This window comes from Lactuca saligna, chromosome 4, assembly GCF_052625555.1.
Source record: "Lactuca saligna cultivar CGN05327 chromosome 4, ASM5262555v1, whole genome shotgun sequence".
In the NCBI taxonomy this organism is placed as follows: Eukaryota; Viridiplantae; Streptophyta; class Magnoliopsida; order Asterales; family Asteraceae; genus Lactuca; species Lactuca saligna.
In genome coordinates, this window is record NC_136420.1 from 9,263,675 (window position 1) to 9,280,578 (window position 16,904).

General features: G+C 36.5%; 2 pseudogenes across 1 annotated transcript; one reads left to right on the forward strand and one right to left on the reverse strand.

Annotated features, from left to right (window-relative positions):
• Positions 1-12,211: 12,211 nt before the first annotated feature.
• LOC145044327 (protein NRT1/ PTR FAMILY 4.6-like) lies at positions 12,212-13,552 on the forward strand (annotated as a pseudogene). The gene is made up of 2 exons (XR_013681288.1): positions 12,212-12,578; positions 12,651-13,552. The product of XR_013681288.1 is annotated as a protein NRT1/ PTR FAMILY 4.6-like (transcript).
• A 1,179-nt stretch (positions 13,553-14,731) lies between these two features.
• On the reverse strand, positions 14,732-16,797 carry LOC145039259 (aldehyde oxidase GLOX pseudogene; annotated as a pseudogene).
• Between the last annotated feature and the right edge of the window lie 107 nt (positions 16,798-16,904).

Sequence of the window (16,904 nt, forward strand, 5' to 3'; positions counted from 1 at the left end):
TCGGCTAAAAACAGCTCGATCTCAAATCGAGTATTCGGACTACATACTACTAAGTCGAAACTTCGGAAAATCATAACTTCCTCATACGAAGTCAGATTTGGGCGTTATTTTTATGCATGCTCTCGGTTTAACGAGCTATATGACTTTCGTTTATATCACTAATGCTAAATATCGCTCTAACGTAAATTTCACTTTTTACGTCATTCAACATCGTCGGTTCTGTCGCGAAACTTCGACAAGTCATAACTTCTTCGTTATAACTCGGATTTCGACATTCTTTATATCTCCATAATCCTTGTTTCAACCACTACATATTCATGCAAAGATATCGGGCTTATCTCACACTTTAATTTTGATGTTTATTTTATTCTTAATTCATTAAATTATAAGAATTAAGAAAATAAACACATAATTCATATAATCTCCCTATCTAATAAAAGAGTAGTTTGTTTGTCATGTGTCACAATGTTAAGCATTGTAATTAATATCATGACACTTGTCAATCTATTGACACTTGTATTTAATATCATGACACATGTCAATTTATTAATTCTCCATTTCAAATTTCAAATTTCAAATTTCAAATTTCAAATTTTAAATCACATTTTAATTATATCAAATTAATAATATTAGAATAAAAATAAAATAAAATTTATACAAATTATAATAAAATAAAATTTATACAAATTATAAGATGATATATTTTATATACTTATTTGAATCAACGATTATAATTTTATATATAACTAAAAAATATATTTTAATTAATAAGTTATTTAAAATTATTAATTAATAGTTTTGAGTTTTTACTTAAAAAGTTTAATTAATTTTTTAACCGTGGATCCCACGGGTTATAAACTAGTTCACATAATACTTAAATATTTCGTCATTAATACTTCAAAAAGGGTTACAATGGTTAACCTAGACTATTATATTAACAATAATGCCTAGCCTGGAAACGCGGGTGTTACACTTATACTAGATGCTTTAGGGACGTAAGGTGAGGATAACGGGAATGGGTAATCGGGTTTAATGATTGTTGAAGATAATAAACTTATTTATTGTGGGTTGAAAAACCTATGTGCTCACTAGGCTCCCCAGCCTGAACCACTCAGTTTCTTGAATTTTCACATCGGGTTCTATTTCAAGCTTTTGCACATTCAAGATAAATCATGGGGGTTCGTTCACAAATACAGTATCTAGAAGGTCATACATAGATGGGCTTGTGGGTCACTTTTATTTTATGGACATGGATGTGTTTTCAGTCCATGAGTTAGATGATATGGTTGCAGTTTTAAGGTATAATGATGGAGGTATAATGTTTTACCATTTCATGATCCCAGACACAAACTTGGATAGTGGATTGTTACCCCTTGGCACCGATCAGGAAGTCATTCAGGTGGCAAGGTATGTGCTTAATTATAAGGAAATTAATTTGTACATCGAGCATGGAAATACTAGAGTAGTCCCTTACTTTAAGTCCCCATTGAAGGTTCGTATTGAGGAAGTTCAAGGGAACCGTTCTCCTGAAATGAATATGGTTATCATTTGGGTCATGTAGTAAAAAGTTGGATTTGAATGAGTCCACTGATTTGTCAAAGTTGATTGTACCATATAAACATGTGATCAACAAAAACACACTCAGTTGATCGAGAGAGTGATCCCTTTAAGGGGTACAATTTGAGGATAACCATGGTAAGAAAGCTGTTGACACAGGGGATGATCACCAACCGAAGGGGGATGTTGATCCAGTGGATGATTATGAGGTAATGGGGGATGTAGACGCAGAATATGGTAGGGGAAAAATCTACATGATGTTGAGTTTTTTTGAGGATGAATACAAAAGAAGTAAGGAAAGTGTTAGTGAGGATCCTTGGAGTGAGGGTAATATGACATATGATGTAACACGCATAAAATTCGAGCCAATTTAAAACTTTTTTGTAACATCCCAAAAATACAGGCCAAAAATTTCATTTTAAAATATGTCATTATAAAACCAACAGTGTGATAAAACATCCGTAACATCATGTCATGTCAAAACCAAAGTAGAAATAATCAAACGTGTTATCATAAAATAATATCAAAGTGTAATCCCAAAGATCTCATGTGCGGAAAACCATAGTGTGATGCGCTGCGATCAAGCCGGCTCCTTTCCTTTAGACACGAAGTACCTGAAACCAAAACTGAAAACCGTAAGCACAAAGCTTAGTGAGCTCCCCCATCATACCACATACCATATAATCACATAACATACATATATTGTCAGGCATTTATGGGGTGCCCGACCTACCCGGTATGGCCTTTCTGAGGTGCCGACCTACCCGTGTCAAGCCATTCTAGGGTGCTGACTACCCCCGTCAAGCCATTTTGGGGTGCTGACTACCCATGTCGAGCCATTCTGGGGCGCTGACTACCCATCGGTCCTAACAACCGAACCTAGGGGACTATTTCACCCCTACTACTACTATCACATATAACATAACATAAACATATTATCAGACATATCTGGGATGTCTGAACTACCCTTCGGTCCTAACAACCGAACCTCGGGGACTAGTCCCCTCCTACTACCTCTATCGCATAAAACATAACAAGCCAGCATGCCACATATCATCACATACTATCAGACGTATATGGGGTGTCTGACTACCCTTCGGTCCTAATAACCGAACTCCACTACTATTACATACAACATCTCATGCTAGCATATAACATATCAGGTAGTAGCAAACCTAGATGATATCACAAAGACAATCATCTATCATACATCTCCTACTGGTGGGCCGACATTGTGGCCTTAGACCCACCGCTACTGGAAGGTAACTCACCTCATACTGTTGAAGTCCCGTAGTCACAACCCCACACTGCTGAAGTCCCGCAAACTCAACCACAGCTGCCGGATGACAGATTCCCGAACTGTCAACACCAAAATAACACCCAATTAATAATTGGGTCCCAACACATAACCATAAATACATACTTAGATAATTACTACATTACCCTAAGATTGGCTTTATTCAAGCCCAAGGCCCAAACCATAGGCCCAAAGCGAACTAGGAATCAAAGCCCAACATATGGCCCAATTTTCCAAATTGGGCCCAGGCCTATGCATGGTCTTATTCTAAGGCCCAACATCGTACAATCATTAAGGCCCAACTATGGTCCATCTATGGCCCAAATTTCCAAATTGGGCCCAACCCCTTACCCTAGGCCCATGTAATCATTTTAGTCCATATAATTATTCTTGGATGGTCCATTAATAATCCAATTATTAAGGCCCAATAGAAAGGCCCAACAATAAACCCAAGTGAAGTCAGGGTTTCACATAAAATGCCGATTAAGGTTAAGTTTCCTACTTAACCCATTAAGGAATTATTCCTCTAAGGACTTAATCCATTAAGTCCATCATTCTTTTAAATAAGTCATATGGTGTGATTGGGCTTAATCACACAATTCCATTCCAATGGCCCAAATGTGGGTCTCGATAAGTCCAAGCCCATAATCCCAAATTAGAGTTTTCACATGAAATGATGATTAGGGTTAAGTGTTTCTTTCTTAACCCATTAAGGACTTAATCCATTAAGTCCATTATGTTTTATGTTAGTTTGCCAATGATTATTATTTAATATCTTAAGTTATTAAATAATTCTCGTGTGTGTGACCCGATTGATTCTTAAAGTTAGGGTTTCATTAGCATTAGGGTTTTCCAATCCAAATATTAGCTCATTTCTCAATTTGTTGGCCTTTTATGTAAATCAGGGCTTTATTGGGCCTATTAAGCCACTAAAATCTTATTAGGCCCATATGGGTTTAATTCGGTCCATTAGAGTCCATTAAGCTTCATTGGGCCCATTAGAGCTCCTTTGAGCCCATTAGGGTTTCTAGCATCCCCAATCGAGTCAACTCACAAGACAAGCACACCGCCACCCGACACGGCGGCTGGTGGCGGCAAGAGGCGGCAACCACCACCCTAAGGTGGTGGTTTTCGAGTTCTTTCATTATTCTGATACTATTACAGATTACAACACAAATCCAGAATCACGCACACACTCTTTAACATACACATACACACGCATAGCCACCCAAATGGTGGCCGGTGGTGGTGTAAGGCGGTAGCCTTGCGATTTCCGGCTAGACAAATAACCCACAATACATATGAACACCAAATAATTGACTGAAGTTAAGTCACACATGAAATACGCACACCAAGCATCGCCCAACATCGGTGGTTGACGACAGCAAGGTCGGCGGCCGTAGCAACGACGCCTTGGAGTGGCGGCAGTGATGACGGTCTGAACAAACCCCGAGGAGCATCGATTGGAACCGGTACATCTCATCGGAATACCGTCGCAACAGCAACATAGAACCGAGGTCGCTCACCATCCGCTTAATCTTCAACGGCTGCAGTGAAGTAGCGACAAGAACCCCATCGATCACCTCCCACACATCAACGCTTCCCATTCCGCTTATAGCCACCATCGGGTTCCCAGAAGCCACGATGACGAAGCACAACACACTCGGCGGTCTAGGTTCTCTACTATGGTGGTCGCACCTCCACCGGAAATGACCATATCGGCCATCACTTCCGATACACCCAACAGACTTCGATATCTCAGGACATGGCAAGCATCGTTGGAGGTCTCCGGCGATTGGCGACTTCATCGGGGATGGTTGCGACTTGAACAACAAAGGGAAATGGCACCAAAGATCGGCGGAGAGGGGGCGGCTGGATGGAGGTATCGATGAGAGGGTGTAGGCTGAAGAGTCCGACGATGGCGGCTGCACTGCCCCTTGGGTCTAGGGTTTCATAACGTGTTTATATACCCGTCACCCACAAACATTTTGTCATGATGGCGGGATTGGTCCCTCCCATCCAATCTCCTTTCAAATTAAGTTCAAATAATTACCATGGAGCCCCTCTCTTCATAAATATAATAAAATGAGTCCCAAACTCACGTTTTTAGCCCCCAACTTCTAAAAAAAATATAGCAATTACTCCTCGAACCCAACACCCCGCATATATAATTATTTATTTTAGGGCTACTATTCGCTTATTTTTTATTTATTGATTTAATAAATAAACGGGGCTTTACATTTTTAAAACATTTAAAACCATCTAGTTATTATAATTTGTTTTCAAAATAGTTTAAACATCAGAGTTCCCAGAAATCAAAGTCATAAATCAAGGAAGTGTACGGCGACGCCTTCGCCTTCCCACGGTCATCCGTTTTATCTGAAATAATAATGGATAAATGTAAGCTCGAAGGCTTAGTGAGTTACCCCCCCCCCCAAAAAAAAAAAAAAAAAAACAACCGCATACAGCCACAAACATATCATATAACAAACACAGAACAATCATGCATCTCGAGTCTATAGTGTGACCGGTCTGCCCACACTGGGCCTTCAGTCCACCTGATCCACTCTCTGAGTCTACAATATGACTGGACCACCCGCATCGGGCCTTCAGTCTATGTGGCCCACTTTTTGAGCATCGTCTCGTCTGGACCGCCCTTTCGGGGCCTTCAACCTATCCGGACCACTCGTCGAGCTTTCGGCCTGACTATGTGCCCTCCTGGGTCTGTAGTCTATTCAGTCTCCCCTAGGTATGTTGGCCTACAACACAAAGCAGTACATGCGTCAACCCAACCCCCATACCAATCAAACAATCATGTGCACATAAATATCATACGCTAGCATGTATATAACAGATAATCATACGGATCTAACAGATCACTAATACAACAACCATCCTATAACCAGGATACCGACCAAACCGGTCACAAACATAGCATCATCATATATACCAGGATATCGACCTAAACCTAATCACTAGACATAACACCATCCTAACTACCAGGATGCAAATCTAGTAGATCAATAAACATATCAAGAAAATACCCAGATACAAATCCGATAAAGGGCCAACCTTGGTGCCTTAGACCTTGTTGATATAGTGAGGATAACTCACCTCGCAATGTCGGTCTGAACTAAGGTATTGACTCTTGTAGTGCTGTCTCACCGAAAATCCTGAACTATCCAAAATAACGAATGCTGAGTCAACATATGGGCAAGATTTAATGGTTCTTGATTGCACACATCGATGTTCACCACTCAGTCATCTGTCTCTTTAGGTCTTGACACTAGTATAACCCAAGGACATTTACCCTCTTTCATATTTACTGTTTTGTCCTTGAATCCAGTCATTGACTTTGTCCATGGCCCGCCACTCATATTTGAGACCACTCCTCTACACTTAGTCCTAATCCTTGTTTTGTCATTTTTTTTCAAAATGTAAATCCCTTTTGGTTTCTACTGCATGTTGTTTATATATTATTTCACATCCTTCTTTGTTTTGAACTTCTATCCTAATGTGAAAGCCTTTGGATTAACTACACCCTCAGAACAACTTTTTGCATTTCTTATGTCTCATAACATCCTCTCTCTGTTGTTATCTTCACCTACAATAGGTGACTCAAACGATTATGGGTCTGTGACTTCCAAATCTTCACCTTCATTAAAGTCAACACCACTACCACTTGCTTCTTTGGTCATTTTTTGAACCCACTCAACATCTTCATCAACATGTATATGAAATTCTTTCATATCAATATCCACATCATCTACAATATTTTCTAAATCCACAAAGAAGTCTTCATCCTTAATCTCATCATCTGTTAGGGATGAGCAGTTTGTCCCAAATACCGATCCCATACCGGTACCGTACCGGAACCGGTACCAAATCGTACCGAATTTAAAAATATGAGACGGTATTCGGTACTCCAAATACATGACATTCGGGATTTGGTACCACCGGTATCAGTACTAGTACCGAACATCGGTACCATTCCCGGTACCGGTACCAGTGATGTTAATTCAGTTCGGTACTCGGGATTGACTTTTGATAAAATTCGGTTTTCGGGAAATCGGGAATGGTACGGGTTGGTACCGGTTCCGTCCCATGCTCATCCCTATCATCTGTCATATTACCCTCACTCCTACTACCCTCACTCCAAGGACCCTCACTAACACTTTCCTTACTTCCACTGTATTCATCCTCAAAAAACTCAACATCATGTAGATTTTCCCCCACCATATTCTGCGTCTACATCCCTCATTACCTTATAATCATCCAGTGGATCAACATCCCCTTTTGGTTGGTGATCATCCCCTATGTTAACAGCTTTTTTTACCATGGTTATCCTCAAACTGTACCGCTTAAAGGGATCACTCTCTCGATCAACTAAGTGTTTTTTGTTGATCACATGTTCATATGGTACAATCAACTTTGGCAAATCAATGGACTCATTCAAATCCAACTTTTTACTACATGACCCAACTGATTTCCTTTTCATTCTAACCCTATTCATTTCAGGAGAATGATTCCCTTCAACTTCCTCAATATGAACCTTCAATGGGGACTTAAATCAAGGGACTACTCTATTATTTCCATGCTCGATGTACAAATTAATTTCCTTATGATTAAGCACATACCTTGCCAGTTGAATGACTTCCTGATCGGTGCCAAGGGGGAACAATCCACTATCCATGTATGTGTATGGGATAATAAAATGGTAAAACATTATACCTCCATCATTGTACCCTAAAACGGCCATCATATCATATAACTCGTGGACCGAAAACACATCCATGTCCACAAAATCAAAGTGATCCACAAGCTCATCTATATATGACCTTCCAGATACCGTATTTGTGAATGAATCCCCATGATTTATCTTGAATGTGCAAAAGCTTGAAATAGAACCCGATGTGAAAATTCAAGAACAATAAAATGTTAATGATGGAGGAAAGCAAAATTACATTTCGTCAAAACCTAGCTTTACAAGGTCTGTGCTTACCATATTCTTTACGTAGGTCAAGTGGTTGGGTGTAGCGTGGACGTAAAGACCACAATGTGAGCACCATTTTCCTCGATACACCCTTCAATCAGTTGAACTATTTTGTCAGACGACGATAAGAACTCACGATTGAAGAAGATGGGATGATCAAAAGGTTTTCTTGTAGAAAGAGATAGAGTGTAAAGTCAATGTCTGAAACTAAACTCCGCCACCTTAATGGATATAACTATTAATTTATATGTCCAGAAAATGTCCTTTAGGGTAAAGTGACATAAATACCCTCATGTGCAAGTCACATGGGGGCAGCTTAACGTTGGAATGGACGGACATCCAACTTGGGGACCAAACGCGTGAAACTTATGGTCCGTAGGTACTATTTCAGGGGAAAAAGTACCGTAGGGACTACATTAGGGAAAAAATCCAAAACCTAAATGACCATTCGGGTAATTTGTTCCATATAATATTATGTGCATCTTCCAATATATTCTATTATATTATTCTGTCACTCTTTTTTCTTGTACATTGAGTTGATCCCGAGTTCATTTGAAAATAACATTCATGATCCAACCATTTTATTCAAAACTACGCACATTTTATCTTCGTTCATCTCACCCTGCAATCTACACTCAAGTGGGGAAATGGTAATATCTTATTGTTTTCTTATGTGAAATTTGATTCGATTCTTTGTATATTTTGCATATTATATCCATATATTTTGCTTTAAATTTATTGCAGGAGGAAGTATTGCACGAGATACATGTGTGGGAAGACTATGTAAATTGTAGGTTCAGACATGCACAAAGAGATCGCCATAGTGGCGTGTGTATGTGTGTGTGTGTGTGTATATATATATATATATGTGTGTGTGTGTGTATGTGTGTGCATGTGTCTGGGTTCAATTGAGAAAATAAAAAAGGTTGAGAATGGGGGAATCATTCTTAGCCACTCATTTAATTAGCCTCTAAACATAAAGGACACGGTGACAAACTTGTAAATATGATATAGTAGCCTTCAATCACAAATACGAACAATTGAAATTTATTCGTTTTTTGCTCTTTCAATCCAACCTTCAATTCTGTTTGAATACGAACATATCTTCAACATCTACGATTAATTATACTCCCAACATCATTATAACAACATCATTGATAATCAACAAAAAATTCAATTCGTATCATTCATTCAATATCGTTCATCAAATAAAACATCGAAATTAAGGTTAGAAAAAGATCAAATCATTTTTTGTTTTAAATTTTCATATATTTCTCTACCAATCTACTATTTTGTAAGATTTAAGTAGTCAAGGTATCATATTTATCACATTTTTAAAAAAGTTAACTTGTATGCACTCCAACTGTTTGATGAAATGCATAAACTAAATTACCACGTTATATTCACATATGAATATGTTTTCTCACCTGAATCAATATGTGATTATTAAAACACAAAACAAATATGCAAGTCTGTATGTTATTCATATGTGAATAACATATAAAAATTATATATATTTCTGAAAACACATTGTAATATTCATATATGAATATACTGTGCAATATTTACATATGAATATACCAACTATTATTCATAAATGAATATACGATCTAATATTCACAAGTGAATATACTATGTACTATTCTCATGTGATATACTATGTAATACTATATAATATTCACATATGAAAATATCATATAATATTCATAAATGAGTATACCATCTAACATTCACAAGTGAATATACTATCTAATATTTACAAATGAATGCATCGTCTAATATTTAAATATGAATGTATTATGTTTAATATATGTTATATTCATATATGAATGATACTTAAATTATAAAAAAAATTAATCATAGTTTTTATTCATAAGTGAATAACGAATATACTGTAGTAAAAATCAGATTTATTTTTATTCACTTATGAATAAAGATAGCTGAAAATATTTAAAAAAAAATTATTTTATCTTAAAACTATATCAACATGGATGTCTATTTTTAGAGAATAAAAAATCATGAATTTTGGTATATATTTAAAATTATTTTTCGATAAAAATAACTTCTTAAAAATTAAAAAAAATTAAAAAAAAAAAAAACGAAAAAACTATGTTTTTGTATATATTAAGGTAATGCTTAGCATAGTTTAAGTAAACATGTTTTGTTGGAAAACACATGTGCATTCTTTTCTTATTTCCGCCGGTATGTTGAAAGTTTTTGCGGGAAAAATAAATGATTGGCTGAGAATGATTCCCCTATTCTCAACTTTTTTTTCTCAATTGAACCAGCTTTTCTCTCTCTCTCTCTCTCTATATATATATATATATATATATATATATATATATATATATATATATATATATATATATATATATATATATATATATATATAGGGTTAAGTTCAAATGAGAACATTATTTAATGTGAGAACGTGAGAACACTACTTTATGATACTATTCTACTATGAATTTAATATGTATATTATTGTAGTAATTATAATATGAATATATTCAATTTTATATTGCTATTCTACTATAAAATTTATATATATATATATATATATATATATGTGTGTGTGTGTGTGTAGTAATTTAGTAAATTCTAATGTGAATGTTAAATATGTGATTGTTCATATATTCGGTGATGAATAATGTCATAAAGTTGTACATACAAAATTTTAATGTGAATATTAATGTGTGATTGTTTGTATATTTGTTGATGAAGAATATCATATAGTTGTATATACAAATTTCATAGTAGAATAGTAACATAAAGTAGTGTTCTCACGTTCTCACACTAAATAGTGTTCTCATTTGAACTTAACCCTATATATATATATATATATATATATATATATATATATATATATATATATATATATATATATATATATATATATATATATATATATATAGGGTTAGGTTCATTTAAGACCACCTATATTTTGTGAGACCGTGAGACGCATTTTTTTATTTTATTTTTATTTTTTTTAGTTAATTCATGTTCCGAAAATAATATTTAAAAAAAGAATTTTTTGATTTTTCCATTTATTTTGCATTTTAAAATTATTTTTAGAATATGTACAGTGTAATATTCTATTTAGAATATTTCAGGTATTTTTAAAAAAAAATAGATTTTTTTTTTATTTTTTTTAGTTAATTCAAGTTCCGAAAATAATATTTAAAAAAAGAATTTTTAGATTTTTCCATTTATTTTGCATTTTAAAATTATTTTTTAGAATATGTCAGTGTAATATTCTATTTAGAATATTTAACGTATTTTTCAAAAAAAAAAATAACGGAATTTTTTTTTATATATATTTTTTATTTTTTTAGTTAATTCAAGTTCCGAAAATAATATTTAAAAAAAGAATTTTTGGATTTTTCCATTTATTTTGCATTTTAAAATTATTTTTAGATTTGATCTCACGGTGTTACAAAATTAGAATGGTCTCAAATGAACCTATATATATATATATATATATATATATATATATATATATATATATATATATATATATATATATATATATGCAGTTGTTTAAATTCTAGAAATTTTGGCCTTTTTGGCAAATGCAAACAATATCGTCGTCTTGTATCTGTCAAAGTATATGCAACTTTCTCCATCAAGATCCGCCATTGATGTCACAAACTTTATGGCCACCGCATTTTTCCTTGCACTCATTAGTGGCTTTTTATCAAATGCTTTCTTTACTAGCTACTACATTTACTTGATGAGCGAAGATGTCGAGTTTTTAGTACTTTTAAATTTATTTGGATCACTCTTCTTACAACAATTTCTTATATAATTTTACACTTTTTTATATCAAGAAACCGCTTTTCTAACAATAGGGGTGTGTTCGGCAAAACTAAGCTGGTAGCCGTAAAATGAACCTATAGATTTTATTTTTATATGATTTTGGGAAAAAGTAGTTGTAAACTTTTAAAACAATTAAAATTACATAAAATGATATCTTTGAGAAATATAAAATAGAAACATAATTTTTAAAAAATGGTAATTGAGTCCATTTGCAAAAATATAAAAGTCTTTGTTATATACTACTTGAAGTAGCATTCGGGTTTGAAGTTTTTTGTTTAAAGTAAAAGCTAAAAGATCTTATTATCAAACGAAGTGTTTTGTTTTAGAGTTTTTTCTTAACGGGGTTAAAAACAAGAAACTCCTAAAGCCCTAGACGTTGGTTTTCATATTATTATTTTCAAATAGCTCATCCAAAGTCCAAACTTATATTTTGCTTTCAAACAATATACAGGAATTAACTAGTTAATTATACAGGGTTTGATAATTCTAACATTCCTACCTCTATCACCCTACCTCAAACGCCCAACATGTGACACATCCAAAACCCTTCCTTGCATACAAGTTCATGGTGGAAAAGCCTCCATGTTGTTCTTAGGTCTCTACCTTGTGGCTATTGGTGTTGAGGGTATAAAGAGATCATTACCAACACTAGGAGCCGAACAATTTGACGAAAATACCCCCAAAGGAAGGAAGCAAAGATCAACCTTTTTCAATTATTTCATATTTTGTTTAATATGTGGTGGTCTAATTGTTGTCACCTTGGTGTTATGGATCGAAGATAATGTAGGGTGGCAATGGGGTTTTGGCATTTCAACCATAGCCATCTTGTTGTCAATTGTTATCCTCCTTGCTGGTTCAGTCTTCTATCGTTGCAGGATACCCAATGGAACCCCTCTCGCAACCATGTTTAAGGTAATAACTCGATACACTAGCTATGAGTTTGTATTCGTGTTTGAAGACTGAATCTGGCATTTCATCGAACAGGTGGTGTGCGCAGCATCTTTAAATGTTTCTAAGGTCGCCAACTCCGATGAGCAGCAGACGAAAGAGAATGAGACAAACAGAGCAAGACTTTCAAACACCCTCGAGTGGTTAAACCGCGCGGTTGAAAACAAACCAGCCAATAGATTACTCGCGTGCTCTATTCAAGAGGTAGAAGATGTCAAGATCATGCTGCAAATTCTTCCTATATTTTGCACCATTATACTTAATTGCTGTTTAGCTCAACTCTCTACGTTCTCCGTCCAACAAGCCGCGACAATGAACACGATGCTTGGCTCGTTCAAAGTCCCACCTGCGTCGCTACCTGTTTTCCCAATCGTCTTCTTGATGATCATGACACCACTCTACGATCATATTATAATCCCATTTGCACGAAAATGGAAAAAATTTGAGATGGGCGTGTCTCATCTCCAAGGAATTGGCTTGGGTCTATGTTTCTTCATTTTAGCCATGGCTGTCGCAGCTCTAGTCGAGCTCCAACGCAAGAAAGTTTCCAAAGTTGCGATGGTGGCACTACTGCCTATTTCGTTCCTGTGGATTTCGTTTCAGTATTTGTTTTTGGGATCTGCTGATCTTTTCGTGTTGGCAGGATTGATGGAGTTTTCGTTTACAGAAGCGCCCGTTAGAATGAGATCTTTGGCTACTTCGTTTTCTTGGGCGTCTTTGTCCATGGGTTATTTTCTTAGTGGCGTGATCGTCTCGGTTGTTAATGGTGTTACTGGCGCCAGATACCACCGGCAGCCATGGTTCTCCGGTGAGAACTTGAATCACCATCATCTTGACAGGTTTTACTGGTTATTATGTGTTTTGAGTTTGTTGAATTTGGAAATTATCTTTTTTGGGCGAATCGTTACAATTACAAATCAATATCAGGAAACATTTAAGATCATATGAATTTCTAGTAAATGATATTTAATTTTCAAAATTCTCATGAATTCGTTTAATTAACAAAAAAAATCAGTCGTTGATGTGTTAGTATAATTGTCTTTGACTCTTTTCCAATACTTTGTTTTTAAAGTAATCGGCTCTATCATAATGGTTTATTGAATTAGATATGACTAGTGAGAAGATAGGCTCTATAATAGTTGATACTAGTGAGAAGAGTGATGAGTTATGAAACTTTGCACTTTGATTTTTCTGATGAAAATAATAATATAGTGATATTATCATATTGCCATTTTGCTATATCTTATGTCGGATAAAATATATTTATTTATTTGATAAAATATGTTAACAGATATATTGAATAATTATAAAAAAAATACAAAATATGGAAAATAAAAATTGGATGCAAAGATCATCAAGGGAGTCGGGAAGGAGACGGTTGCAACTTGCAAGCTTAGAAGGGTGTGTTCGATGAAGGCAAATTGCAAAAATTTGAAAGAATCACGTATGGACCGAATCAACTATTAATCTTTTATGTGAGTTAGAGGTTTTGCTTACCCATGACTGAGTCTAAAAAAAAAAAATCTCATCAGACTCGACTGAAATCAAACAAACCCTAAAACATCTCTAAAATCTTATAAAAAAATATCTGACGAGAGTATCTTAGCCGTTCATCTATATCTTCACATTCCGAGTTTTCCAAATCAAAGTTTCAAATTTTAAAGACAATTTTGCATTGATCCTTATGGTTTACTATTTTCTTTGTGTTGCTTGGGTTTCTTAAGCTGGTATGTCAAAATATAACTTTAGCTATAAATGATAATGACACGTAATACTGGGAAACAAAATGGCTTTTACAAACAGTAGTTTTTTTTAACCTTGGAAATTATTCTCCATTCACATTACTTTCTAAGGATATGTATCTACTTGGAATTTGATCGGAACAAAACAAAATAAAAAACCAACCAACCCGATAATTAAATCGTTTTATACCATTCCGGTGTTAATTTATATGGAAGATATGGGTTTTATTTGCTTTTATTAACACAAAACAAATTGAAACCACATTAAAGTTTGATTAATTAGGATAGACAAACTAATTTCAAAACTAATTAGTATATTTTTCATCAACTTAACACCAAAGAATTCAAAATGAAAACAAAAAGAATTTTCCAAAACTAATTTGATTGTAAATTGACCCAAACGGATTGACCTGGTACCCCATCGTGTACCACAAACAACATATAATACCCCGGCGGTGCAACATTTGGGGATGAAGGCGCACGTACTGTAACCCTATACCCAAACACAGAATACTGTTCCACGGAAGCCACGTGTAAAAATAGCACCCGTTGATTCATCGCGAATGAGTGAGTCGCAAATGAGGGTGCAACCAACGATACGATGACCCTTAGATCTAAACCAGTCAAGGACATAGTCAACGTTATGGTGAAATATTGACCGTAGATTATACCCTCATCGATACCATATTCAACGGACAAGATTGAAGGCCTGTAATAAGCGAATCTCCCGTCCATGTACGGCGGCGAAAAGGCCTCCAAACTCAAATCAGTTGGGTAGTTTCCGGTGAACTCGTATGACACGTGTGGGTTACTTCCACCGACTAAGATTCTGCCATCTGGAAGTAACGTGGCTGCTGAGTGGTACATCCTAGGTCTTTTGGTGGGGTTGAGCACAGTAAATAGTCTCTTTCTTGGCTCGTAAAGAATCGGGTGCAAAACCGGTTCAACCGCGTTCTCCCAACCGGCGGTACCTCTCGCCGCTCCGTTAATGATGATGATGTCGCCGGTCGGTAAAACGATCATATCCGGCATTACCCGGCGGAGGGGCATCATCTCCATGGTCCAACTGGGCTGAGGAGCATTCAGATCCATACGTCCGCAGGTTCTTGCAGCTGCCATGTACACACCTTGCTCCGCCATCGGAAACGACCCTCCTCTTGCGCCGCCGCAAATCATAACCTCCACTGGCGGAGATCTGGCATTTTCGTTGAGCGAAATCGGTAACAAAACTGACGAACCCGTTGATGGGTATGATCTTTTTTCTCCGGGAATCGGCGGAAACTCGCGAACAACTCGGCCGTGTACGTAATCCAGCGATATCGAACGTTGATTCGCAAAGATGAACAGATTTCCGTCCGGCAAGAGGTGAAGAAACGGATACAGATTGTTCTCTTCTTGAAAATCTGTTGTTTCTATCAAGAACGTGAGATTAAACAAATTTAAAGAAGAAGACCCAATTGGGTTTCTTGGATAAAACTCATAGCTGTAAGCTCTCCGGCCACCGACGATGATAATGTTCCCGTCGGGGAGAATATGATTTGACGCATACCAACGTTGAACAGTTAAATTCCTTTCCAATTCAACCCAATCACAAGAATTATCTCGGCATGGAGTGAAGAGACGTATTTTGTGGTCGCCGGCGTGGTAGCCTCCTGTTTGCACAAGTGTGCCGCTGGGATCGACGGAGCCTGATGAACACCATATATCGGTTTGTACAGTAAGTGGTCGGAATGTATTTGAAGGAACGTCGTAGAGGATGGAGTGAGCGGTGCAATCAGGTCTAACCACTTCGTCGTTGATCCGGCAAGGTTCTCCGAACGGGAGACTGAGATTTGATGGTCCAAAATCGGTCCGATCAAAGATAACGACTTTGTTATTGTGTAGAAGCTGCAAGTGCATGGCAGAAATCCCTATACTTCTTTGCAGAAGAACCCAATTTCCCAACGGTTTTTTGGGTTCAATCGCTCTTCTAATTTTGGGTGGCAAGAAAGGGTCATCGCGTCCGCTGACAATGATCTGTGTAGGCCCTGCGGCCGGCATGGGCGGTGTAGCCAGTATCGCCGGTGTTGGCTGCGTAGGCACTACTGTGGACGGTGTAGGCGCCATTATCGGCGTTGTAGACTGTGTGGGAGGTGGTGTAGGCGGTGGTATGGGCGGTGTAGGCAGTGTGGGTGGTGTTGGGGGTATAGGCGGAGGAGGAGGTGGAGTATGAATATGAGTATGGCCTCGGTGGTGTCGATGGAGATGAAAATGATGATGGTGGTGGCGGTGGTGATGATGGTGATCGGCGAGACAAAGATGGAGGAGAGAGAAACTAGTAATGAGCAAGAAGAAAGATTGATTCTTGAACAATATTGCCGCCATTTATAACTTGTAATAAGATTTTCTTGGGTGTTCTTGGGACCCTTTAATCGGCTTTATAATCTCTGGGAGGTAATTAAAGGACTCCGGAGGGTTTTAGGGTTTATGTAACTGTGCGTGTGTGCATAACTGTATATATATATACCCCTTTATTTTCAAAATGATAATTAATCAGAAAGAAGATTTT